The 27357-nt window shown below is 41.4% G+C and overlaps 1 protein-coding gene across 7 annotated transcripts in view; it reads right to left on the bottom strand.

Moving 5' to 3' along the window:
- The window catches only part of PAG1 (phosphoprotein membrane anchor with glycosphingolipid microdomains 1), a 186628-nt gene that overhangs the window by 132674 nt on the left and 26597 nt on the right, over positions 1 to 27357 (bottom strand). For 3 of the 7 annotated variants that reach the window (XM_014526437.2, XM_025193422.1, XM_025193426.1), the window contains exon 2: positions 10010 to 10074. The exons of 3 other annotated variants lie outside the window; for them this stretch is intronic. The gene's annotated coding sequence lies outside the window, so the exon portion shown is untranslated. Of the gene's footprint in view, positions 1 to 10009; positions 10075 to 12244; positions 12373 to 27357 lie in introns of all 7 variants that reach the window. One more of the 7 variants, XM_025193421.1, reaches the window with a different exon arrangement.

Raw genomic sequence — 27357 nt, 5'->3', positions numbered from 1 at the left:
CCTGCTTTATGAATAAATAATATGATGCCCAAGGGAAACACTGATCTTAGAAAAAAATCAATATGTGCCTTGCACATGTTAGGAAGTCACTGGGTTGGAGTCTGTCTCAAATATATAAAGCAATTTTAACAGCAAAAAACCCCCCACTCTAAATAAAGCTTAGGAAGGGTTATCAAGGGGCCCTATCACTTTTCCAATGTATGTCCTATTTGCAAGAGTAGTAATGTTATCCTTTTTAAAATGTGAATAGATGCACTGATTGCAAAGTAGTCAGTGATTATTCATCTACAGATTTCTAATATTCACATTACAGAGAAGGTGATAGCAAATGATCTTTCCACTGTTCCTGGATTTATTTCAGTGCACATCTGCACAATAAAGCTGACTTATTACAATTGGCTTAATTTTTATTTATTTTTTTAAAACAGCTTATTCCAAAATTGTGGGTTTTTTTCCTGAGAGGCCTAGGATCAAAAGTGAAACAAAAGCAGTGTTAATTAATCATTCATGCAGCCCTGAATTGCCCTGGACGTTCTTGCAATGTAAGCCTATTTTCACAGTCAACACAACTGTTGGGTGCTAACATTCACTGTAGTAGTTTGTCATTGCAAATCCACTATATAAATCCTTTGCTCTCTCTACCTTTTTACAATAGGTCCATAATAAAATAACATACACGACCTTGAATTTTGTTGAATTTAAAAAAATTATTTATATTACAACTGCCAAGGAAAGGGTGGAATTTTAATTAACTGCTTCAGAGAAAAGTTATTTGCTCTGTGTTATCAAACGTGGACCTGCCCACAGTGATCTGTCTTCAAGAGCTCCAGAGTTGACTGCTCCTTCTCATTTATTATACCTATGCATAAATACTCCAACATGAGATAAGCTCCGGCTAGTTCAGAATGCAGCATCCAGCCCCTGCAACATGTACTACTGCCAATACATCACTCTACTTCTCTGCTCACAGTACTGGTTCCCCAAAGAATTCCAGGTCAATTCCAAAGTCTCATGCTCAATATTAAGCCTCTCTATAGAACTGACCAAAATACTACATAGATTGCCTCTTCTGACTGACAATTTCCCTTGCCAATGCTAAAGCTGTCAACCTTAAGCATGAAGCTTGTGAGAGTGGGAGGCAGGGCTTTCTTGGAAACAGAGCCAAAGCTCTGCTGCTCATTTCCAGAAGAGATAAGAATGACCAGAAATCTCAGCCTGACTCAAGTAGAAAATTCACTTCATCTTAATGTTCCCATAACTGCAACTCAAAATAGCAAATACGAGGACGAGAAAGGTGAAGGCAGGAAGGAAGTATAAAGTGAGATGTAAGAGCTGCCTATTTTGGTACCCCTGCTTTGAGTTACTATATGCCCCACCAGTAGACTTCAGAGTCAGAGAAGCTCCCATGTGTGCTGTCTTCTCCTCTCAGACAGATCCCTCAAGACAGATTACTTCCCAATTCCCTGTGATAGTTTAACAGATAACAAGGAATTGACAGCAGATTTAGTGTAATCACTAAGCTATAATAACCTCTTACTGGGGGAGAAAAACCTGGGCTCAAGTCCCTGCTCTTAGGACTAACTAACACTGGGTTGTCATTGATGAAAAAAAAAGAAGTAATTCTTGGAGACTGGGCCAGAATCCACAATTCTAATCTAATGCTCTAGCTCAGGGGTGGACAATTCTTTGGGCTGGAGGGCCACTTATCAAGTTATATTGAGCTGCTGAGGGCCACACATGCAAACATGTATATGCATGCCCACACACTCCCTGCAGCTGGGCTGGGACTGGGGCCAGAGTAGCAGCAGAAACAGAAACCTGCCTGGAGCTGTAGACTGCACCTGCCCAGCCAGGGAGCAGTGGTAGTGATAGCTCTAGCCCCAGCCCTGGCTCTGACTCCAATTCCAGGGCTGGAGCTGCCATTCCCACAACCACTGCCCCATGGCTGGGAGGGTTTGGACCAGAACCCTGGGCAGCTGGTGGGGGGCACAAGTGTGGGGGGAAGTGGGAGAGGGTACAGGTACTGCATGCGGGTAGGCATGGGGGAGAAGGCAGGCAGCAGAGGGCAAGATGTTAAGGGACAAGGAGCAATGGTCAGACTGCCTGCTCCCGTGTTGCTGTTTTTCCACCACAGCAGTGGGGGAGGATGAATTTAAAACGGCCCTCCAGTAATTAGAGTCTATAAATTATAACAACATTATACATTTTCCATGTATAGAATCTAATTATTGGGGGGGTTCATCTTAAATTCACCGTTGCCTTGGATGTGGGTAAACACAGTAAGTTTTCAATACTGATGCAGTACATACTTGTGTGTGCACATGTACTCGTGTACTTGTACACATAGGCTGTTTTGAGAGACATGCAGAGAGTATGATCTTCTCTTGTTACGGTGTCATTCCTCTATCTGTTTTCTGGGGGGTTGTTTGTTTTGTTTTTAAACACAGCTCAGGAGCTTGGTTAGATTCCCAAATATTGATGAATGATCAGATTTCAGCAGTTGTCAAGATGGCTCTCTTGTTTGCATCTGGTTGACTAGTGCAAAAGGTATAAACCTCATAATTTTATCCCTTAAGTGTTAGTATTGAGTACTGTGATGTGCTATGCTTGAAGCCATGTGTGAACTTTATTAACAGACAGAATATGGTAGACCACTTCCTACATAGTACAGCTCACCACACATGTTGTACCAGTGCTTCATGGTCTACATTTACTACCTGCTGCTTTGGTCCTCCAATCAACATAGAAAAAAGCCTGTCATCTTATAATCAGATACAAGGAAGCTTCATTAAATACAATGTCTAACATTAAATTAGCAATGGCTTAGCAATGGAAGCCAACTATGAAGTTGATTAAATGCAGCCAATACTGAGCATGACTATAAAACATGTGGCCCATATGGGGCAACCATACGGAGAAAAGTTTAGTGTAGCCAACCTAAATAAGATGCATGGTTGTGTCCACCAAGTGCAATGCCCCTCAGCACTAATTTTTTCCAAGTCATGGTGAGCCACTACATTGCATACATTTTTACTTCTTCATTTCCACAGCTGAGTTGCATCTCTTTCCCATTTCCAGTTATTCGTGTTTCTTTACCAGTCTTAAATTTTTCGCAAATATCACTAACCAGGGTCCTAAACTATTCACCCAGAATCCCTCTGTCAGTCCCACTCTCAGCCTGTCATACATTATTAGTGTGGCCCTGCCCTGCATGAGATGATGCCAAACCAGGATGCCCCGCACCTTATCTGCATATAAAGTTTTGTAGGATCCCAGGACTCATGACAAGAATACCCAGTTCCAGTCATTTTTCGGGGGCTAAGTAGTACATGGATCCTTTGTGGGCAGGGGGAAGGTGATATCTGGAGTAAACACACATACTGAGCAGTGCTGAGCTGTGAAGTCATCATGCCTTGCAATGCTGCTGACTCTGCTGGGGCCCAGCCCAATGAACTATCTGGTAAATCATGAGCCTTTTGGATTTGGACTTTCATGCTTTGTTTGTACTTATAGCACACTTTATACTTTGGGTTCTGCTGTCAAGCTGAAAGCAAGCAGAGAGTGTTTACAAGCCTGAGAGTGTTTAGAGCTCTTCTGCAATTAGACCAAACTCCTTGCTTTTCATAACATCTTTTATAATAAGATGTTAATTTTGACAATGAAAGTGTGTGCAAACTTATGAGTGCTGTCATTTGTGGGTTCATATACTGTTAGGATTTTCAGCATAAGCATCAAACCTATCGTCTAGGTAACCCTTATAAACCACGGGCTGAAATAATACAGGCTGGGGGGAAGGTGATGAGGAGGGGGAAGGAGGGCTTTGGTGGTGTGTCAGCAGCAGGGAGCTCTCCCTGTACCCAAGCCAAGGCCAAGCAGCTGGGAGCAGTGCTTGTGCTGCCGCCACTTCTCTCCATAACCCCTGTTCTCTGGCTGCAACACAGACATAGCTTACAGCTGGCGGGGAACTGAGCCAGGGCTGAGCAGCTGGAAGCTGCATCTGCACTGCTGCCACTTCTCTCTGCACCTGCCTCCCTCCCCACTTTCTGTTTGCAGCTTGAGCAGAGCTGGAAGCCGTCCAGCCCCAGTGTAGTTCCCCACTGGCTGGAAGCTGCAGCTGAGGGGAGGTGGGGAGAAAGAGACAAGGAGAAGGACAGCAGGATGGACACAGCTGGAAGCCCACCTCTGTGGGCCATATTTGGCCCATGGACTGCATGTTGCCAATCCCTGGTCTAGATCAGCAGGTCTTTACTCAAATCCCAAAATTCATTCAGTGAAGTTTACTCAAACAGTGACCCTGCAAAAAAAAAAAAATGTACTAAAGCTGAGATTTTTGCACATTATAGACATATAGTGAAATGAGAAAGCCTCCCAGCAACCTAGTTTTAGCCCAGTGGTACAACACAAGTTAGAGAACATGATCTCATTGGATATGAAAATTGAATTTTAAAAAGTGATCTTATAATACAGAGCACACTACCGGGGCTGGGGAGGGGGAGGAAGTTATCTTCTGAACTGCAAAATTTGATTTGGACAAGCCTTGGAGAGGGGAGCAGAGGGCTTACTTCTTCACTTCATGAAAAAATTGTAGTTCCTGCAACTGATTACTTTTAATTCTGCCTAAGAAGAAGTCAGCTTCATCTTTCTGTACCCTAATGAGTAGAGACAGCTATAAAACTCTAATGGCCTGACTTTTGAAGTGACAAAAGGACAGTTGTTTTCCAAGATATCAACTTAAGCTGTAGAGTGACCCAGAGTTCAAAGGGCAGCCAAGTAAGCACTTGAAATACGATATCAAGAGCCAAAGAGGAGATGGCTAGTCCTAAATGGAAGGGATCTCAATCCCATCCAGAGAAATCAAAATTAAAGACTGAAAACCAATTTTTTAGAAAGTCCTCTTGTATATAGTATTTGAAAATTGCTGCCAGATGTCCCCCTTTCCTTTCCCTTGTGTTTTGGAATTAATGTTAAAACAGCATAATTAGATAGTCAAGGACCAGGTAAGGGGCAAATTTCAAGCCTTGCTGTTTGGTTATATACATATGTCAAATGTATGCATGCCATTTCCAATGAATAATTATATTTCCAAATAATATCTGATTGCCACTGATTAAAATTGGGCATTCCTGCTTTAAACAGCAAGCAAAATCAAGCAGCTACAGTGAAAACTTCCTCATTCTGCTTTCTTCATGATCTAAAGCCAAACATACAGAGCAACTCTATTTGAGGGTGAAAATAGTTCAGTTCAGATACCAGCTAAGTCCTGAAACTCTTCTCTGTAGGAACTGCAAGCTCTTAGTGATTGAATTATGTCATCTCCTATATATCATGAACTGAACTGACATCTACAAAAGCAACCTGCTTGCCTTCTGGCCCCAGAACTGACAGACAAAGCTTTACACAAGAAGTCACACAGCCTCATCCCAAATTATTCTTTTCCAGTTTGCACAGTCAGCACTTAGGAGCCCCACAGCTCAGTTAGTAAGGTGACTGGCAACAGAATGGGAGGAGCTGGGTTTGAGGGCAGTGGGTCTCCACTCATTATTTACACTTCTGGCATGGCTCTTAGACCCATCTAGCCTCCCATCCAATGGGTACCAGAAGCTACCTGGGAAGACAAGTGGTCAGAGCATGGTGCTGACCACATCACCTCCTTCTTATGTGGAAGTTAAAGAAACAGTAGAGCCCTGCCTCCCCTGCCCCAATGGCCTGTAAATGCAATACCTTTACAATCAGTGTTTATCCTTTTGTCAAAACAACATAACTAAACTACATCCTTCAGTCTCCATTAGTCACATAAGTAGTCACTACTTCTACATCAGGACAGAGGGAAGTACATTTCTATTTGGGTCTAAACCCTAAAGCAGGCAGAAGAGCCTGTTGGTGTTGCAGCTCTTCTGGGAAGGATGGAAGTACAGGCCTCCTCTCCAGCCTGCTTTAGGATTAGCAAAGAATCCTAATGAAACAGAATAGCAAGCACATGCCACAGCCCTTCCCAATCTGGTTGTATAGCAGGCCCTCAGGACAGTTTTACCTGGCTACAGTGGCAGTGGCACCCAGTTGACAACCACTGAGGTAAGTTGAATGCAACAGTGGCTCTCAACTGGGGCTGCTGGCACATTCAAAGCAGTGGGGGAGGACTGCCATAACCCTGAAAAGGTTGAGAACTACTGATCTAGAAAATGGTGCTGAGTTAAACGGATGCTTATATTTAACTAGATCCAACTCCCCTTTTCACCTTAAAACTCCAAACCACTATCAAATCATTTCCATCTGAACTACAAGAAAAACTATAGAACTTGATCCCCCTCACTACCCAACCCAGAGACTTTTTACATGCTCCCTAAAATCCACAAACAAGGGAACCCAGGCAGACCTATAATATCCAACCATAGAACCCTAACTGAGGTAATATCAGGTTTGGCTGAATCCATCCTAAAACCTCTCGTCACCCAAAGAGCAAGTTTTGTACAAGACACAACAGACTATCTATGAAAACTTGAAAACACAAGCCACCTTCCCATCAACACCCTGCTAGCCACTGTGGGTGTCACCAGCTTATATACCAACATCCCACAACAGGATGGCATCCAAGCCTGTCTTACATATCTACAAAGGCAAGTTTACAACTCAAGAGTACAGACCGAAAGACATTACTAAATGTATACACATCATCCTCACACACAACAATTTTACCTTCAATAACTAACACTTCCTCCAGACCATGGGCAAAGCTATGGGCACCAAAATGGTCCCACAATATGCCAATCTTTTTATGGGCCACCTGAAAAAAGAATTCCTCAAGAACCACACCATCAAACTTGTGCTATACTTAAGATATATAGATGACATTTTCATCATTTGGAGCAAAAAACCTTCAAACTCTGATTGATTTCCAACACAAATTCAATAATCATCAACCCTCCATCAGAATACTCCAGCACCAACATTTCCTTTTCAGACACCATGATCAATATACAAAAAACCCACGGACCAATATACATATCTGTACAGAACTAGCAATCACCCTAAACATACCAAGAAAGCTGTAATATACAGCCAAGCCTTTCGATATCACCAAATTTGCACAGAGAACACCTGCAATCATCACCTCACAAATCTCAAAAAGACTTTCGCTCAACAACGACACTCCTCCAAAGAGATAGATTGCACTTTTGAAACAGCCACTGGGATACCACGTGAAGAATTGCTGCAGTACAAAAAGAAAATCTTCCTATGGCCCAAAACACCGAATGGATCCAGACCATGCCATGACAAGAAATGTAAAACCTGCCAACATATCTCCACCACTCCCACAATAACTACACCCCACAAAAGAATCATCACTACCACTGGATCTTACACCTGCACCTCCATAAATGTAATCTCTCTCATCCAGTGCACTAAATGCCCTGATGGAAAATATGTAGGAGAAACCCAACAACAACTGTGCGCCAGAATAAATGCGCATCAAAAATCTATCAAAGAAATATGCCCAATTACCTGTGGGTACACACTTCTTATAAGGCAACCACTCTCCCTAATCTCTCAGTTCTAACCCTCAAAGGAAATTTACAAAACACCTTTCATAGATGAACCTACGAACTTCACTTCGTCAATCTACTGGATACCAAAAATCATGGATTAAATATAGACATTGGATTTATGGCACATTATAACCTGCCTGCCATCCAATAACCCCAGGTAACCTGTCTGCATTTTACCAGCTATATTCTGTCACCAGGTCAACATTCCTCCTCCCCCTGCACCTGGCTCGCATCTATTGTCTCCCATGGCCTCTGATCCTCACTGCCACGCATTTGCCCATTCACAGACCTGTATTTTGCATACTGGCTTGCATCTATTCCATCCAGAACACAAGACAACAGCCCCTCCCTATACCTGAAGAAGGGGGTTTGTACCAAAAAGATTACAAAGAACAATTTTTCCAACTATTTAGCTGGTCTAATAAAAGATATCACATTTAGACAAAGAACCTTGTCTGCCTATATTTAACTACTGCATTTAGAAAAAAAACTGAAGGCACTATCTATAGCTAGGTTTCTCTAATGGAGCTACTTGAGGAACAGTATATGGTAGACCACTCAGTTGAGTAGTTAAACGGTATGCATTAGCATAGCTTCCAATAGCAATTGGATATGCTCCATTAGATAAAAATAACATGCCAGTGTTGTAGAGGAAAGAATAACTTAAACTCTGATTGTAGGTGTGTTTGTTGGTGTCTAAGCCAAATAAAATGCAACTGTCCCTTTTCCCAGAACCAAAAAGAAACCATGTTTCAATTCAGTCTAAAATCACAGCAGGGGGAAGCATAGCAGCCTACCAACACAGCACTGAAGTGTACATGCCAAGTCCTGTTCCTTGCTCAGGAGCATGAACAAGAGGCTGAGGGTTGGCCTGCCAACCAGCTTTAACTATTTCACTGTGGTACAGCATCTGAAATTAAATCCCTGTTACATCCATATATTCTAACACTTAGTATCATCTGACATATTTCACTATCTACCTGTACAAGAAAATGAAAACTGCTGTAATAAAGTATCATAGTATCATAGTGCTTAGGGTCGGAAGGGACCTAAACAGATTATCAGGTCCGACCCCCTGCCCTGGGCAGGAATGGGTGCCGGGATTGTATCACCTCAGTCAAATATCTGTCCAGCCTCCTCTTGAAGACCCCAAAGGTAGGAGAGAGTACCACCTCACTTGGGAGTCCATGGCAGAGGTTGGCAGCCCTAACTGTAAAGTAGTGTCTCCTGATGTCCAGCCTAAACCTTCTCTCTAACAATTTGTGGCCATTATTCCTAGTAACCCCGGGTGGTGCCCTAGGTCCATCTCTGCCTTGGCCTTCCCAACAGCCTCCCTGCAATCACGCCAACAGAGGTGTAGTCCTCCTTGGCGATAGCCCCTTGCTTCCACTGTTTGTATAACTGCATGCTAACTATTAGTAAATGTTAATTAGCTGACATACCAATCACTTTAGGCTTTTAAAAGATATATCTATTATCCCTGCTCAAACCTAGCTATGATGCCAGTATACAAACATTACGGATAAGTGGACACTCCCTAGAAGCAGTGTCAGCATCATCCACAATATTTGGTTTAAAATTTCTCCTATTGAAAGCTGTAGTCTCCGTGCAAAAAAAGTGTTGATACAATTTACAGACCATATGCCCAAGGCACTTGAGAGGTTGGTAGCAGAACTGGGCACCAAACCAAATTTTCTTTAAGTCTAGGCTAGTGTCTCAACTACAACACAATCCTGCATAGGGCTTTGCATTTTGGATGCATCTTCCAGGGCATATGTTTAATCAATATAATTGCTGATCATGTATGCAGAAGTCTAGATGGACATACTTTCAAATAGATTAAATAAATGCAAAATCTTTATTATTTGGAGCCTGGAAAAATAAGAAAATGAGACTTAATTTATTTTAATCTGTGGATTGGAAAAGAAACAACAGATGAGAAAAACAGTCATTAGCCAAGACAAAACACTGTCAGTGGACTGAAGCTACGCCGTTCACAGAATATCATACACTAGTGGTCCAGTTTTATAAATATATGTTAGATAACTCATGGAAGTGACTTGAAAGCTGAGGGAAAGGGAAGACTTTCTAATTAAACACCTAAAATCCCAAACCCTTATCACTTACTAATATAATTGCAATTATTCAAATAAGGGAAAAGCAGGAGTAATCTCCTACTAGTTTTCATTTTTTTAATAAAATACAAATAAAATAAAAGCAAAACTGTTTGCAAATATATCATTTAAAAATGTTTTTTAATGTAGACTAAAATCTCTGTTTTACATACAACATCAAGAATTATAAGCTAGCAGTAACAACTTCTATAAAAGCTATATGTAATGTCGCTTTCCAATTTAATCACTCAGAACTGGTGCCTCAACAAATTATAGGTGTCTATATGTAAGACTGCACTAAGCCCAGTCTGACCTCCAGAAAAAACAAAAAACAGTTATATAAATAATTACCTTGCAGTCTCTGTAGGCTCTGATGCTGAAGGGATCTATACTATTGATGGATATCTTCTCCTAGCCTAAAAAGGAGAAGGGGAAAAAAATCACAATTCCAAGCATGTGAATCCAATTAATAATGGCACAGCAGGGGAAAAAGCAAAATAATTATTTATGTTCTCATAGTTTTTTCAATTTAGAAGGCCACTCAGAGAAAAGGTATTTTTAGTAAACAACATATCCTATTATGTGCTATTAGCTGCATGCTGGAGCATTAAAGGATCAAATGAAAAAAAATGAAAAGTAGATTCCCCTTCTCACTTTCTTTTTTTTACTTATTTTTTTGATTTTGCATCTTGGATAAATAAGTAAGGCTGATCAGTCTGACTTTAATTATCTTGCTTTTGCAGTGATATGGACTCCACAAGCCAAAATAAAACTTGGTCTTCCTGGAAGACAATTTAGGCTAGCTCAGAACCAGACATCCACATTGTCTTCAAACTGTGCTTTCAGTGACACCTGTGAAATCTCACCGCCTTCCTAGGGTACCTGTGTGGAGCCTAATAAGCAATGCTGCTTATTAGGTACCTAAAGTAAAATAATCTAAGTCCTTTCCTAGGTGAGAAAGTTGTACCAATTTAAATAAATTGGTTCAGAAACTGATTTAGCTACATTCATGTAGCCCCCTTCTATGGAAGTTATCTTACACTGATTAATTAGAAGTTAAAAGTGTCCACACAAGGGACTGCACCAGTTTTAATTAAATCATTTGCTAAACTAATTTCATTACATTAGTGCAACTTTCTCTCATACACAAGGCTTAGCTTTTTGGCCCTGAAGAGTTACTGAAAAATTAAAAAGCAGATTCCCAAAAAACCCAGAAATGACTCATTGTACTAAAAGACCAGATTGGCAAGGAAGGGGCCATTTTTACACCATCAAATATTCAGAGTTGAATCACAATTTTAAAGCAACTTGAGCATTTGGGCATAATATCAGACAATGCACTTTTTTAGACTTTAAGAGGATATACTCATACAGCATTTTTCTTTCGATATAAGTCTAAAGTACAGTTCAACTTTTCACACCCAAAGGAGAGAATTTTCTCATAAGTATTGCAAAATGGGGTGTGCGAAACGGGACGTACTCAGTTTGGATTCAGATTCAGCCTGAATCAGGGGACAGTGATTCAGTTAGTTGATTTGGATCACTGTCCCAATTCAATTTGGCTGAATCCAAATCTGAAGATTCGATGCTGATTTGGAGAATCAGCGATTCGGCCATAGACACACCTTTAAATATTTTTTCTACATACCTCAAGGTACCAGGTGTGCCCCCCCCCGCCCCCAGCGCTCCTGTGGGATGCTCCATCTGCCCCACCATCTCAGCATTCACGAGCTGCCTGGTACCTTGAGGTATGGAGAAAAAACATTTAAAGCTGTGTCTATGTCCAAATAATCGAATCTCTCTGAATCTATTTGGAGGGTTCTGATTTGATTTGGAGAAAGTAAAGGGTCTCCTGATTCGATTTGGATTTGGAGATTTGGCTGCCGAATCAGCCCAAATCTCCACTGAATCAAATCAGAGATGGAAGCTTCGCACAGTCCTAATAAGTATTACTACTTGTATTTATTAGTCCAAGGTGTCCCCTTATTCTAAAAATACCCCAGTGCAAGAATACTACACAGTTGTTGCTAAGCTACATTCTCAGTCACTACAATACTGGTCTTGCACATTGTGTCAAGGTCAAAGCAACTGTTCTTCTACTGTAATGCTGAAAAGTATCCTGTTTATAAAAAAAAGTTCTTCTTCTCCTACTTTATAACATACGCCATATTAAATTTGCTAATAGGTGGCCAGCATCTACCAAAGCTAATGCTCTGGAGAAGATGAACAACAAAAGGCAACTAACATGATTTTTAACATTTTCTCTTTTCTGTTTTATTATTCAGCTTTATTTTTAACCAAACCCATTAGTGTTGGATCCAAGTGCCTTGCAAAGTCATATCAACCTTAGTGGCGATTTACCAACAGACCTGAGATCTCTCCCTCTTCCCAACATTACAGCAAATACTAAGGAACTTAATTAGTCTAGTTATTATTCTCATACTCCACTCAACCAATCCCAACAGCAGGCCAATTTTTAATATTAATAACATTATTATTATTATTACTATTAATAACAACAGTAATAATAGTAATCTGTGCCTCTAATTAGCATTTTGGGAAAGGAGGAACAAGGGAGTTTTATACCCTAAAATGGTCTGCAGTTTGGTTCCCTTCTGTTTCTTATGGAAGGTGTTGCACAGCAAAGGCCTGTCTCTGGCTCCTACTAGTTTACTGAATGTCTCATCACCCCTAAGGAAGGCAGTTGCATAGACCTGCAAATAATGGAATAAATTTTACAGGTAAAGTAGGCAATTATAAAGCACTTCCTCTGCTGCTCTTATAGCACAGCTACAACAATTAATCAAATAATTTTTAAAGATTAAAGTAGAACCTTTGTTGTTTACAAACCTCAAATTGAATGCCATCCCAAAAAATCTCATATGACTGTGACTAACAGCAAAAATAACAGTAGGCAAGACAGAAAGATTACCAAAATAAACAATAAAACCAAGACACGAATGCAACAGAATATACCAATCACATACATAGTTACATACATTTCTAATAGGAATCATACTGCTAGAAAACAGAGATTACAAAAGCCCAGGTTATTACTGAAACAAAATATGACTGGCCAATATTGACATTAAACTAAGACAATAGTAAAAATAGGCAGCTAGAAATCTTTATTTTAATACTGATTCATAGTGTAACACCACTGATCCTCTAGCTTCCTAGTAACAGGTTCTTGACGTTTGGCATTTAGAACCACCAATACTGAAGTGTATAATTTCAAGTACTGCTCTATTTCTCAGTAAATAAATAAATATAATAAAGGAAAAACAAACAAAGAAGAGAGTGATACCCCAAATCCTTACCCAAGAAGGTAAAAATAGGGGATTCTGCAGGGAAGCACTAAATGGTGATGTGGAATGGAAGCTGTCCTCTGTGTGATGATACACAGACGTTCATATTCTGATGTTGAGCCACAGTGAATTTCCAAGTGACAAGGCAACCCATACCTTTGCAAATGTTGGTTAAACTCAATCCAAAAAACTCATCTGGAGTGTGAGTAAATTATATGATGTCTGACAACCTCTCCTGAAAGGAGCTTATCCACTAAAAAAAAACCAACCCAGCTGTGAAACAGAATTGACTAATAAAGCTAAATAAGGTTTTGTTGCAAGGCGTAGCAGATTTGTAAATGAAAAGCATCATGGGAAAAACTGACCCTTAGCACACGACCAAGAGGCACAAGGACTTATAAAGCTACTCTTTAGTACCCTACATGAGCTACCCACATTGCAAGTCAATGTGTGGAGAGTGGGCAGACAATGTAGCTGGTATTTCATCCTACTACAGCTTTGGATGGGAATTGGGTGGTGCTTCAAATGACCATCACAGATGAGCTGATATACAGAAGGCCTCTGCATCAAGAAGAGGGCCAATGCCTATTACTCCCTTCTAAGAAGCAAGAAGAAAGCAGAGAGCAAATTGTGACGTGAGTCAACTATGCACTGACTGTAATACATGTTTTTTTAATGTAATAACTTATTTTTTTATTGATCCACCAAGCATCTAGATTTTAGAAAGTTACTAGCCAGACTGCAAGCCACTCCAGCCATAAGCAAGACTAGGGGAAAAGCCCAAACAACTGCCAACTGGTGAGCAGAAGCTCTCCCCCAGTGCAGCCCATTGGTGATGCAAGCACAGTACAAGGGCAGAACTACGGTCATTACACTGGCAGAGCTGGTGCAAGAGCTAGCGCATGCTGTGAACTGGAGAAGGTTAGCAAGTGCCCATGATACTGCAGGCTCCCTCACAGCAGCAGAGGAATACTCACTGAACCCGATCTCCAAGGTCCCTCCTCACCCTCTCTCAATGCAAGCAGTGCCTTAAACTCACAACATAAACTGTGTGTGATAGCAGAAAATTGAACGTGGCTCCCTCAGCATATTTTTCTCTGCTATGCCTCAGCCCCAGAGACATGAGAAAGGTTTGGATGCAGTTTCACTCCAAGGCCCATTTACTGTGTTGTGTGGTAAAAAATGAAATCATGACAGGCAATGAATGGACACGTTTACTCAATGTAATACTGTAAACAGAGAGGAAGTGAAGGGACATTTGAAGTAGGGATTAAGAAAGAAATTACTAAAACTGGCTCGGAAGGAGCCTGGTGGTTTAGGTAAGGCAGTATTAATTTTAATCCTTTCACTTCCTGTACATATTGAAGTGTTACACAAAAAGCCAAAATCCCAGTACTTGGTTAACATGTTACATTAAATTTTAAAAAACCAGACATGTATTTCTCCATCTTTGTATCTTTGCATTCATAATGTCCTGCATATCTTTTTATTTTCCCTTCAGCTCCTATTGCTTATGAGGAAGGCATGGAAAGCAGATCAGTTTAACATAGCTAAGAAAACCTGGCGCACATGTTCAGTACAGCAGGGGGAAATCAGCTATCTCATGCATAACAGCAACATCACCTATCACTTGGAAAGAAATGGGTGTCTCAGAATAATACCACCAGGAAATAATTTCAGTGCTCTGATATTCAAAAGACTATTCAAAAGACTAGTGCTATTTTCCATCTGCTGGAGAATAGATCAGACATAGACCTTCTAGCCAAATGGAGCCACCAAAAATTCTCTTCATCTATCATGTAACACAAATACAACTTTGACACACAATCATTCATCTTTTCCTGCTCTACCCCCCTACCAATACCCAAAGATAAAACACACAGAAAAATACAGATTTAGAGTTTAAACACAATAGAAAAAAAATCTCTCATCTTACTGTTTCTATTATTCTTTCATTCACATGAAAACACACTTTCGTTGCTCATGACTACTCCTTTTATAATACCTGGGAATAAATGCAAACAGGAGGACAGAACCCTGCATGACAACGTTGGTAGAATTCCCATAAACTGCCAAAAAGCTCTAAAAAATCCAAGAGAAAGGCATTTCTGCAGTCAGGCAAGCTGTCAGCATCTGATGAAATAAGTCCCCTGTTTATGAAAGCTTCTGCTATGAATCTCAGATTCAGTTAGTCTATAAGGTGCCTAACTTCAGTACTTTGCCTTCTGCCTAACTTCAGACTAATACTGCTAGCTACCCCTCTCTGCTCATGTAATTAAAAGCTACAGTATAATGCATATTGCATAAGCATATGGGGCAAACCTAAAATTGCATAGATAACCTTAATTCTGGCATTTTGAGCACTTGGCTTTGTGTTTTTAGCATAAAATAGGATACGTATGAATTAAGAGTATAGGCCACACCCCCAAACTAGATCAAGACATCCCTATGTGGCATGACACACATGAAAGTCACGCTGGTCCTCTGAGTTCTGTACCTTGCTGTTCAGTCTGCTGAGTGCCAGCATGGTTTTATAGGCTAGGGACAGACATTACTTACAAACCCATTTAAGTGATCAGAAACTAGTTTAAACCTGTAACAAAACAGATGTTCAGTGCACATAAATCAGTTTTAAAATGGCCGAAACTGGTTTGAGATAAACCTGGTTGAATGTAGTAGCAGACTTAACTAATTTGTCTCAAACTGGTTTATGAAATGTGTGTCCCAGACCCCTTGCTGGTTTAAGTTAAATCAGAGTTCCCCAGCATCCTGGCATGCTCTCTGGGCTGGGCTCTCTGCTCCACAGTAGAGCTGGCCCTGCCCCTCTGCTCCCTGGCTGGAGCTCAGCAGAGACTGCAGGCATCTGCCTGGCTTCCCCCAGCCCTCCCCTTCCCACTGCCCGCTAAGCAGGTATTATTCCCCCATCCCCTCTGCCTTACACAGACACCTCTCAACATTAGGTAGTAGACCACATGCTGGCTACGGTCCATGCTGTGTCAGACAGGACAAAGGCAGAATCAACAGGTAGCTGGTAATGCCCCTCTGTTGTTTTCTTAATGAGGTGGCAAACACTGAGTTAGGGGTGATAAACACTGTCAATTTCCTGCTGGGCTGGTCAGAATGGTGGGGAACCCCTCCCTAATCAGAGCATCCCGCCGGGGCCTGGCCACACCCTCCTTCAGCTCAGCACTGTAGAAGGGAAGGGAGGGCTGCTCTAGTGCCCTCCGGCTTTTAGCCTGCGCCCCTGCAGCACTGTGCCTGCACTTCTGGGATATCTGTGCAGTTACAAAATGATTCAGCCTAGCCAGGTTAGACTAACCTGCAAAGACTAAATGAATTCAGGCTCAGGCTTTTTGAATGTCTGTCCCTAGCCATATTGATCGATCTGAACCACCTCTCATAGACTTTCATTTGTGTGGCTGCCAAGGAAATAACTCCCTTAATTTAAACCCATGTTTGCAGAATTTGAGCTCAGCCCAAGAATGGGATAAAGTCAGCAGGTATTATCCAAATCTAAACTTGTTTTATCTCTTCCCGACTACTGCGAAGCAGAAGATAAGACCTTAAATGTCTTTACTCTTGACTGAACACTTCTGGCCTGTATTGTACATATGACATTGTATATGGATAACATTCATTTACATAAACTGTGAATCAAGTGTAAAACGTTTTCAGACTAGATTAATGGCATCTCTAAAGCTGCGAACATCAACAGCAGAGATATTCCTCTTCCCTGTAGAATACCAGAAAGGTCCTACTGTCACCCCTTACGTTCAGTATGTTTAAGTGTATGAAACTGCCAGGAAAATTAGTGAAGAGGCATGGTCTATGTGATATTCAGTATGGCATAATACCCATCTCAATATATTTGAAGCAACAGAATCAAACAACTGAGTTGTGCATCACTGATATGTACTTAAGTCTTGATGAAGGGCTATGTGGCAAAAACTTAACCTTGACAAAACTAATACAGGTATGCTGGGGGTAATAGTAAGAAGGATTAAGGGTACATATTTTGCTGCTTGCAGGTTCCACAAATTGCATGCTGTTAGAGCCTAAGCTCCTCAGGAAGTATCTAAGACAAGTCTTATTTCCACCTATACCTAACAAGCAACCTTTTTCCTTTGTGGCAAGGATCACCCTTATTCTTGCCTTCAACATCTTGAGATCAAGGACTCTTGTTTATACTTAGACATTAGGAAGGTCAAATCAGGGTAGAACATGGCAGCAGCCTCACTAGGAACAAAAATCAGGCATACAGGACATGCAATTGCTTTTACTATGTTTCTGGGTAAAAATCAAGATACTGTTGTTAATCTGGCAAACACTAAGCAATTAGGGAATTGGGTACCTGAGCTACTGGCTCTTGTCCTGTATGATAGCATTAGAGTCGAGACAGTAAATGAGCTCATGCTTGGAGTCCTTTTTAGATCAATCATCCTCTGCCCCACACTGTGTCCCTCCACATTTGCTAACCCTCTGGGAATACTGCAATGCCATTATATTCCACCCTCTCGTCCTGGCTTCTAGGGATCAATGGGCTCATAATTAGAGGGGTTTAGCATTATTTTATGATTTTCCCACTAGTTGATGGATATTTGTGTCAAAATGAAGGGAGCAGTCTCTCACATTGTATTTTGTCCTGTGCACTGTAATTTGTGGAACATGCATAGAAATGGTGCTTGTGATATTTGTTTCCCCACTGTTAAAATTATTGAAATGTCAATGAAAAGTGCACTAAGTATATACCATGATCCAGTATAAAGTTGGCTTGAAAAGAAGCTGACAATAATGTTAAGCATAGACACAGGCAGTAGATTTCATCACTGCCCAATAATAAGCTTCCAATTTCATAAAGTTGGTTAAAGCAATTTCAAGGAAGGAAAAGTTTATGAAACAATAAAAAAGAGAAGGGAGGAAGAAAAGACTGCAGAATATGCAGGAATTTTCTAGGTATCTAAAAATTTTTAAACCAATTTCACAGTTTTCAGTTCTCTTCATCCATTACCAAGCAACTAAGGATATCACTTGTAAATCAAGTTAAAACTTTACACAACAAATCTTCCAAGTCTTAACTGTTCCAAACAAGAGTCACATTTGTTATAGATGCTAAACCTAACAGATAAAGATGCCCCAAACACATGCTGCTCTTGTCAAGAGCTTATTAAACACTATTTAAAAGGTACAATAGAATTTAATCCCCTACACATTACACAGTACAAAATGTACAATATCAATGCCAACATCTGATTTATGTATATTCAAGATGGGTTAGGCTAGCATAAACCTATTAGCATCATTTTAATAACCTTATTACTCAAAGCTTTATTGTGCATCACCTATAGGAACTTTTTTGTTTCCAACTGCTCTAAGGCATTAGCATGTGTGCATTAAAAAGCAAAATGCAATATTAAAACAAAAAAACCTATAACCATCAGGATTTCTCTAGCTTCTATCATAATGGTCTTTTTCTGGCTCTAGTCTATTCATCAATAGCTAGTGGTAGTACATACACATTATTCTAATAAGTGAACAGCAGTACTCATACAAATGATGAGCAAACTCTTATGGACAGATTGTCCCAGGAACATTCACACATGGCTCCTCTCCTTTCCCAGCCCCTCCTGTACATGCTGTAAGTATTAGGAGGTGAGGCTGGAGCAGGGAGAGGATACAGAAGAGATTACTCTTTCTGTGGCACCATTTCCAGGTTTTATGTCCTGTTTCCAGAGTGGTATATATGGTACATACCAATGGGGCGCAAGTTACCTCTCTCTGGGCGCATCCAGATGAGCATATGCTTTTGTTTCCCCAGGGACAAGTAGCAGTGGCACACCTTGTGCCACTGCTAATTGTCCACAGGGAATGCCCGTGCCATATATGGGGCAGGTTACCCTGGGTGGGGTAGGGGAGGTTAGGGCCAGCAACCGTGCTGACCCAGCTGCCTTACCCGGGCTTCCTGTGGGCCTCTCGGGACTGCAGCCATGGCAGGAATCCTGGACAGCAGCTGGAGTGTGGTTCCGGTCAGCCAGGATCTAGTTTTGGGTGGCACGCACTGCCACCACATGCACCACCCTGTTTTTTGGTGTGGGTTTTTTTGATCCTAGAATCTCCCAAGGTCAACACCCCTCCCCTGTGCTACAAGGCAGCAATGTGGGGAATGCCTGCAAGTCCGGTGTGTGGCACCACAGATGAGTCTGTGGCACCACATACCACATGTCCACAGTCATGTGGACATGACCTCTGTGTCCTCTCCGACTAGTCCTACACAGTATTGGGGGGTGCAAACAAAGCAGTCATCCCAGCAGAACTGTCCAATACAGAAAGGTTTGAGCCATTAAACACCTGTCTGGGCACCTCTCTACACAGATGATGTCTAAGTAGGTAGAGGGAAGCGAGATATGTATAACCTCCAAAATCTGCTGTCCCAACATATCTTTCCTCCCAGAGGGGAGGATGGGAAACTTTGCCAAAACTAAAAAAAAAAAAATCCCCTTCTTTCCAGCTCTGAAATTTTTCCTGAAAGATTTTCTGCAACAAGGTGTAAGCTGACCTTCAGAATTCAATTATAAAAATTGATTCCCTAACCCCCTCCAGGAGTGTAACTGATCCTTTACCTTCAGGTCCCTTCCCTGCAGCAACACTCAGATAAGCACAGGGACTACCACACTTACAGACTGCACTGTTTCCTCTATAACCTGGAGAAGCAAGTTTGAAATCATTTTGGTAACATGAGAAGACTTTTGCATTGACCCTTTCCAAGTTACTTGATCTGTTCCGTGCTCCAGATTACAGATGTTCCAGCTCATAACACTTTGTGCAATTTTTCTAATTTATTGGTTGTCTCTGATTTTTCTAATTTCTTGGGGTTTTTTTCTAATTTATTGGTTATTTTTCTAAGTTATTGGTTGTGTTGCAGTGCCTGCCTTTTCAAATTCTGCTCCTTTATGCAGGAAGGCCTCATGTGAGGGTGCTAAAGATATCAGTTAAAGATCTCAGTATTCCGTAAACAGATGCCTCCCACATCTTTCCTTTGGGGGCAATGCTTTGGGCCTCTAAGAGAAAAAGCATAAATTACAGGTCATTATTCTAAAATACTGAAGAACAGTCTTAGACAAAGACACAATTATATAAGGTGGCTGGTGGTATACCATTTCCCATTGGTCAGATTATACATAAGCAAGTGTACAATATTTAAGAATGTTCTGTATGTACCACTTTTTTTACCATCTTCCAACAGCTCAGAATGGAACTGAATGTGCTGTCAGGAATGTAAAATCAAATCTCATACAGCAGATTAACACATCGTTCTGAAGACTTAGCAGAATTACATTTAATCAAGCTGCTTAAATCAGAGTCAATTTGATAAAGGCATGTCAGAGAAAACACACTGCAATTCACCCAGACACAGCCTGCTTGGAGAAATATGCAAACAAAGCTGAAAATTCAACACTCTAAGGCCGTGTCTACACAAGACGTTACTGAACAGTAGCAACAAGCTACTGTGCAGTAGCACTAGCACTAGCAGGCACTAACTGTGACACGATGCTACTGTGCAATAGCTTCAGAAAAAAAACGTGGGGACACTACTGTGCGGTAACACCAGTTACCATTCAGTCATTTAGTACTTGGTTATGTAAGTGCTAAATGACTGTGCAGAACAACTGTGAAGTCTGCCACTTGTGTAGATGCGGCCTAAGAGAAGTAAAATTGGACAACAAGCATATTTATGTTTCATCTGAAAATTATTCATGAAACAGCCCTACAGTGTCAGAAAACAGCCAAGTGGTTTATCTATATTGATAACCCAGCATCCCCCTGCTGTTCATAGCTATTTGAACACTCCTAAAGTAAACTTACCTTTGTCTTTATTAGTTTGTGCACTGAGAGAACAGGGACATGTTAAAAGATGTTTTGCAATGCCCAGGAAACAGTCTTGTGTGTTTTAGTTACACTATTGCAGCAGAATCTTGTGCAGACATAGCTACTATATAATTTCCATCTTTCCAAGAGCTGGAAAGCAATCATTAGCATGTTGGATCTAGCAAGCTCGCATTAGCTTTCTGGCAATTAGAGAGACAAGACAAAGTATAAAACCCTCAAACTTTTGCATTTAATACATGCCTGATCAAAATACTGTTACTGTCACAGAAGTGAACAAATCTTTCACAAAACAGTATGCAAAAGATACTTCTACAAATTCAAAAAATTTAAAACATTCGTATGTTGAGAACTCTGATGATTAAATTCTACCTGTTCTTTGAACTTTTAAAGTACTAATAATATGTCCTAATAATATTAATGTAGCATTTAATATTCCATTCAAAGTCAAGATAACCTCCTCATATGGTAATATGAATTTACCTTCCTGAATAACACTACAAGCTGGGTCTAACCATTTTTCTACTAGACTTGTATGTGATATATTCTTTCATATTGCATCAATTCCTGTAAAATGTCAAATATACATGAAAACACAATCCCCATTATCAAGAGCTGACAATATAAAAATACAAAAGCAGCTAAGCAGCAGAGGAAGCAGTCATATGCACGTACACGTATACACACACAAAGCAACCAAGTGCTTGTCCCAGGCCTTGTTAATTACATCTTTAAATGTATTCCTTTAATGTTTATTATCCAAGTAAGGAGAGGTGAGGAGGCAGCTTATTGCAAGGGGGTTTCAGAGGCAGAGGGAAGGAAGGGGAAAGAAAATAAAAAGAAAAGGAGAACAGAAACAAAGTGGAGAAAGTGCAGCCGTGGGAGGGGAAGGAGGAGGAGGTTAGGACAAAACCAAGGCAATCAGCAGAGAATAAAAACATTCAGCAAGTAGTGTCACTGGGACCCAGGGACTAGGCAGAAACCCCTGACTTCATCTCTGCATTTGTCCCACTTCAGATGCTTTCCTTGCTTCTGCCAGTGGGAATGTATATTCTAGAATAAGTTCTCCCTGCTCTGCTTCCCTCAATCTAAATGTAGGAGTAACATTTGGGGTTTGGTGCCACTCAAAGGGCTTCCTTTCCGTGAGTGAGGTGGGTCTGGAGGAGGCAGTAATAGGTAGCATGAGGTGAGAGCTCATGCTCACCCACCAGGGAAGTCCAAACAGGGGAGGAATCTCAAAGCAGCTATATTGTTACGCAGGTGAATTGCAGGTTACAAAGGATCAGCACAGTTAGTTCTCCAAAGATCCATATTCACAGCTATTCATTTGTCAAAATGCCAGAGGAAAAACAAAACTGTTCCAATATTTGGCAAAGTTGCTTAGGAAACACTTCTGCTATGACAAAGCATTATTCATGGCATTCATCAAGATATTTTTATTCAGTACGATTTGGCTGTCTTGGTTACTACATCAGTCCAAAACCTCCAATACTTCATAATCAAGGAATGATATGCCCCAATGTGTGTCTATGCAAAGCCTTTTGACACAGAAGTGATTTTAAAAAATATACAGAATATCAAATTTGTCAAAATTGCCTTACCTTTGTGAGTGCAAATGTGGGTCCCACTGTTCTGAGATTTGGTTAAAACAGCTCTAGACTGGGGAATTTTCATTTCTTTATTCTTCCCAGTCCCAGGTCAGCAAATGAGAAGTTTGAGTGCACACAAAAGGAAAGACTTGGCTCCTCCAAAATGGTGTTTACACACTTAAGGAGCAGAGTGTCCCAATTTATACCAGTTGAAAATCTGGCCCTATTTCCATCTGCCTTCACTGTAAATCCTGTATCCTGCTTACAACTAGAGTAGAAGCAACCCCGTGTGTGTGTGTGTGTGTGTGTGTGTGTGTGTGTGTGTGTGTGGAGGTGGGGGGACAGATTTCATATGGGTAAGCTCCTGTAATAATGTTGGTGCACACACTTAATGTAGAATCATAGACAAGTAGGGATGGAAGGGACCTCCATTGGTCATCTAGTCCACCCGCTATCTCAAAACATATGATGGAATATAACTATTTGCAAGTAATATTCTTCATAGTGAAAGACATAAGGTTTCAGATTTCTTCTACTTTACTCCGGGGGGGAAAGAGAGGGAGAGAGAAAAGCCTTAAAATAGTACAGTAAAGATGTAAAGGTGCCATAAAAGGTCACCCATAAAAGCTAAACATACAGATAGGGCACATCCCAACATGCAGGGACGTGCGCTTGCAGTGGCAAAAAAAAAGTAGCAGCACCAGCCACTGCGCATGCCCCTGCACATGGGCTTTGGTGCAGGGCAAAGTGCCCTGCTTCACTGAAACTGCTGTTTCCCCACTCCTCCCAGATCCCAGTGTGCTGAAGGAACTGGGGAGGACCTAGAGGAGGGGAGACACTCTGGCTGGAGACACTCCCAGCCAGAGTGTCTCCCAGGAGGACCCAGCCTTCATGTCTGCCAGAGCATGCTCCATACTGCTTTTTTCAGGGGCTTTTTTTGCTACCAGGACTTCCCAGTAGTAAATTTTGCCCCTGTGCTGCAAATTTGCACATCTGGATCTTGCCACAGGGTTTAGTTTAGCACTAATTACAAAAAAGGAAAAAAAAGGAAAAGAAACTAAGACTCACTTACTGAGTTGGATAGTAAACCAATTCCAGGGGAATGTACACACATTATTATAATATGCTCAGGAGCCTCAGTCTGAACACATTTACATGCAAAGAATCATTTAATGCAAAGATCATTTTATGCAAATCTCATGAAGGCCACAGAAGAGAACAGAAACAGTAGATGGTACAGAGATTCATGATGCATGTCAGACGGGTAATTTAAGGTAAATCATATTGTTCCATTATACAAGACATACAACCTGGGGAGAAAGTGTGTAGAATCAAAAACATAAATAATTCAGTCATCTCGTGAAATAGCCAAAGGGCTAGCTTCCTGTTTTTTCCACTGTTTTTCTCCACTCACTAAACCTGAAAGAGGCTGAAGACAAATATCTATCAAATCTAAATTAGGTTTTGGTAAGGGTGGCCTTACACAATGGAGATAATTATGGGTTTAGGGGCAGGACTTCATGGATTAGCAGTGTCTCGGACGGCCAGGGCCGACTCGAGGTGATTTAGAAATTACTCGTTCATTGGGTGGGCTGGTGAATGGAGAGGCAGACAAAGCTTAATGGTTGCAAAAACTTTACTTACGCCGCCCGTGACGCAGGTGGTCCGGTCGTCTGAACAGCTATGTCAGTTGCTCCAGCTGGCAAGGCTCAGGCCAGCTAATCCGTCCACAGATTAAGCCGGCGGGGAAAGGGTACGTCGAGGATTGCGCTCGGCGACGGGGAGAAGAATCGATAGGTGATCAGTCTATCGATCAGCTCAGCCGCAAGTCAGATCTCTTTAGAGGCACTCTGCAGCGTGCTCAAAGTTCTCCGACTTGGGCGGAAGTCGCACGAAATTTTAAACGGCTAGCAAGCCAATTACTAGCCGCCATTTAGGAATAATTTAGAACTGGCCAATAGCGGGACACAAATTTGCATTCAAATGGCGGGAACTCTCTTGCACCGGGGTTTTTCTGTTGCAACAAAACTTTTGCTGTGCAAGAGGCTCTCATGTGGCGGGAAAATTCCATGGTGCTGAGGCACCAAAATCACTGGGTTGTGACAAGCAGCATAGGAGGAAAGGAGAAAAAACAAACCCAAAAACCCAGAAAAACAGGGCATGGGCATATTTAAAGTGGAAACAGTTCTAAAGGATGCTCCCACCTCTCCATATACTACTATCAGAAGAATACCCTTAGTAAATCTAATAGAAAACCTTTTTTTTCCTGCTGTAGAAAATTTCACATTTTCAGCAAATTCAAAGGTCAAAACATTTTGATTTAGAAAAGCTACTGAGTTGCTACATGGTGACACCTGGAGGCAGGGCCAGGCTCCCTGGTTTTCCCATAACAGACTGGGAGAGCTTAGCTAAAAGAACTGCATGTGGGATCTGGAGCCTGTACTGCTTTGTAAAACTGTAGAAAGACTAGGCTGGAAAGAACTGCAGGAGATCATCTAGTCTTAGTACCCTGCTCAAGGCAGGATCATCCCTGACTAAACCATCTCATCCAAATGTTTGTCTAACCTGCTCTTAAAAACTTTCAAGGGTGGAGATTTGTCAACCTTTCTAAGTAATCTGTTCCAGTGTTTAACCACCCTAACAGTTAGGAAGTTATCAAACCTAAATTTCCCTTGTTGAAGTTTAGGACTGTTACTTTTTGCCCTGTCCCCTGCAGCCACAGAGAATACAGTAGTCTGGGAGTGCTCAACCACTAGTTTGTGGGCCTGTGGAGCCATCAGACCTGGCCCATAGAGCTCCCCACAGGTTGGGAAATTTGGCAGTGGGGAAATGGTGGTCATTAATACTGTCAGTAAAACTCTTTCCAATTTACCCATATCTTTTCTGAAGTGTGGTGCCCAAAACTAGACTCAGTACTCCAAGTTAGGACATGTCAGTGTTGAACAGTGGAAAAATCACTGTCATACGGTTGCAGTAAAAGCCAAAACCATGCTAGCATAAACAGGAAGTTCATATGCAAGAGATGCAAATTTATGTTTTTACTCTACTCAGTCAGTACCATTGGGGCCTCAAATGGAGTACAGCATCCAGTTTTGTACCCCACACATCAAGAAAGATGTGGAACAACTGAAGCGAATCCAGAGGAGAGCAGTAAAAAAGGATGAAAGGTTTATAATTCATGACTTCTAAGGAAAAGTAGAAAAAATATAGGTGTGTTTAGTCTAGAGAAGAGAAGACTGAAAGGACACATAACAATCTTCAAATATGTACAAGTATCTAAGCAGAGGAAGGTTATACATTTTCTCTCGTGTCTACTGGAGATAGGACAAGTAATAACAGAATTAATTGTAGCAAGAGAGATTTAGGCTAGACATCAGGAAAAACTTTCCAACTGTAAGGATGGTTAAGCACTAGAATAGATTAGGTGGGGGGTAGGGGAAAATCTCCCTTACTGCAGTTTTCAGTGACAGAGAGGTTTTTTTGTTTGGCTGGGTTTTTTTCCCCCCTTAAGCAGAAAGGTTAGCAAATATGATTTAGATACTGCAACACTAGAAAGGACAAGGTCTGTTCCATCCCTATTTTTATTATAAGTATGGTATTTAATGTAATTGTTATTCAGTAGTCCCTCTCTGCAAAGAGGGATTTATCCAGTAGCATAACTAGGAGTGGTCAAATGGGACACCAGCCTTGAGTGCAGGGAGACCATGCTGCCGTAGCAACAGCCAGCATCTTTGAGTCTCTGAAGTCAGGTAGGACCCTCTGGCACTCAGCACAATCACAATTCTCTCCATCCCTGCTGGCTCTCTGATATCTCTGCTCAGGGTGTCAAAATTGCTAGTTACAACTCTAGATTTATCAATATAGCTCCTATGAGACTGTAACAGAGTACACACATGTAAACTCCAATGGCTAAGGCTAGGGGCACACTTTACACATAAACTGGTTTAAGTGATCAGAAATTGGTTTAAACCTGTAACAGAACAGAAATTCAGTGCACATAAACCAGTCTGAAAATGGCTGAAACCAGTTTGAGATAAACCTGGTTGAATATAGTATCAGACTTAACTGATTTAATTCAAACTGGTTTATGCAATGTCTATCCCAGACCCCTGGTGGTTTAAGTTAAATCAGAGACCCCCAGCATCCCGGCATGCTCTCTGGACTGGGCTCTGCTCCAGGGAACTGGGCTGGCTCCTCCCCCCTGCTCTCTAGCCAGAGCAGAGGTGGGGCATGGCCAGGCACTGGCCTGCCATGGCCCCTAAGGCAAATTCCTCCCTTCATCCCCTTTCCCCCACCCCCCACTGGTAAACCCTGCAGACTGCAGCCCATCTTCACCTCCATGGCTTTTCTGCAGCCAGGCAGAGATGGAGTTAATTCCTCCCTCTCTCCATCTTGCCTGCAGCCAGGGAGGGGATTAATTCCACAGCAGTCCTGGAGTGGGAGAGAGAGGCAAGCTAGTCCTCTGTGTGCAGATCCAAGACCTGCACATGTGAACCCAGAGCTAAGACCTGTAGGACCAGACTTAGAGGTGGGAAGTGTTGGCAAAGATCTGACAATCATCACACACAGGTGCTGCAGATGGAGTTAAGGGAAGTTGCAGACCAAAGAATGCAGAGAGCTACATTTACATTATAAAGCAGAACTTGTAAAACCTAAAAAAAGCCTTTCCGAATGCCTGGCTGTAAGCAGGGGTTTAGGTTGTAGCCGTGTTGGTCTAAGGACATAGGCAGACAAGGTTCCTTGGGTGAATTTGATATCTTTTATTAGACCAACCCAAATAGTTGGAGAATAGTTATTAAGCAAGCTTAATACAAAGAGACTATAAAAAACTTTCTACAGCATTCATCCTACATAAAAAGAAGAAATGGAACAAATTACTCCAAGAACAAGCTCCCCAGCCACAAAACAACCATCAGAGGAA

This window comes from Alligator sinensis, unplaced genomic scaffold, assembly GCF_000455745.1.
Source record: "Alligator sinensis unplaced genomic scaffold, ASM45574v1 scaffold350_1, whole genome shotgun sequence".
Taxonomy (NCBI): Eukaryota; Metazoa; Chordata; order Crocodylia; family Alligatoridae; genus Alligator; species Alligator sinensis.
This window is presented reverse-complemented; position numbering and strand designations above follow the sequence as displayed.